The sequence below is a fragment of the Lolium rigidum genome, chromosome 7, assembly GCF_022539505.1.
Source record: "Lolium rigidum isolate FL_2022 chromosome 7, APGP_CSIRO_Lrig_0.1, whole genome shotgun sequence".
NCBI classification, from domain to species: Eukaryota; Viridiplantae; Streptophyta; class Magnoliopsida; order Poales; family Poaceae; genus Lolium; species Lolium rigidum.
Genome location: NC_061514.1, coordinates 197,833,542 through 197,833,866, shown reverse-complemented (window position 1 = coordinate 197,833,866; position 325 = coordinate 197,833,542).

Here is a 325-nt window from a genome sequence, read left to right as displayed (position 1 = left end):
TAACGGCGCCAGAAAATAGCTTGCTGGCGTGTAGTTGATGGTGGTAATATGGTAGCAGTAGTAACGCGGTAAAACAGTAAACAAGCAGCGATAGCAGTATTTAGGAACAAGGCCTAGGGATCATACTTTCACTAGTGGACACTCTCAACATTGATCGCATAATAAATAACTCTTTCTTATATGTGCTACATACACTCTTTTGTTGGATGATGAACACATTGCGTAGGATTACACGAACCCTCAATGCCGGAGTTAACAAGCTCCACAATTCAATGTTCATATTTAAATAACCTTAGAGCATAATAGATCATTGCAAAATAAACCA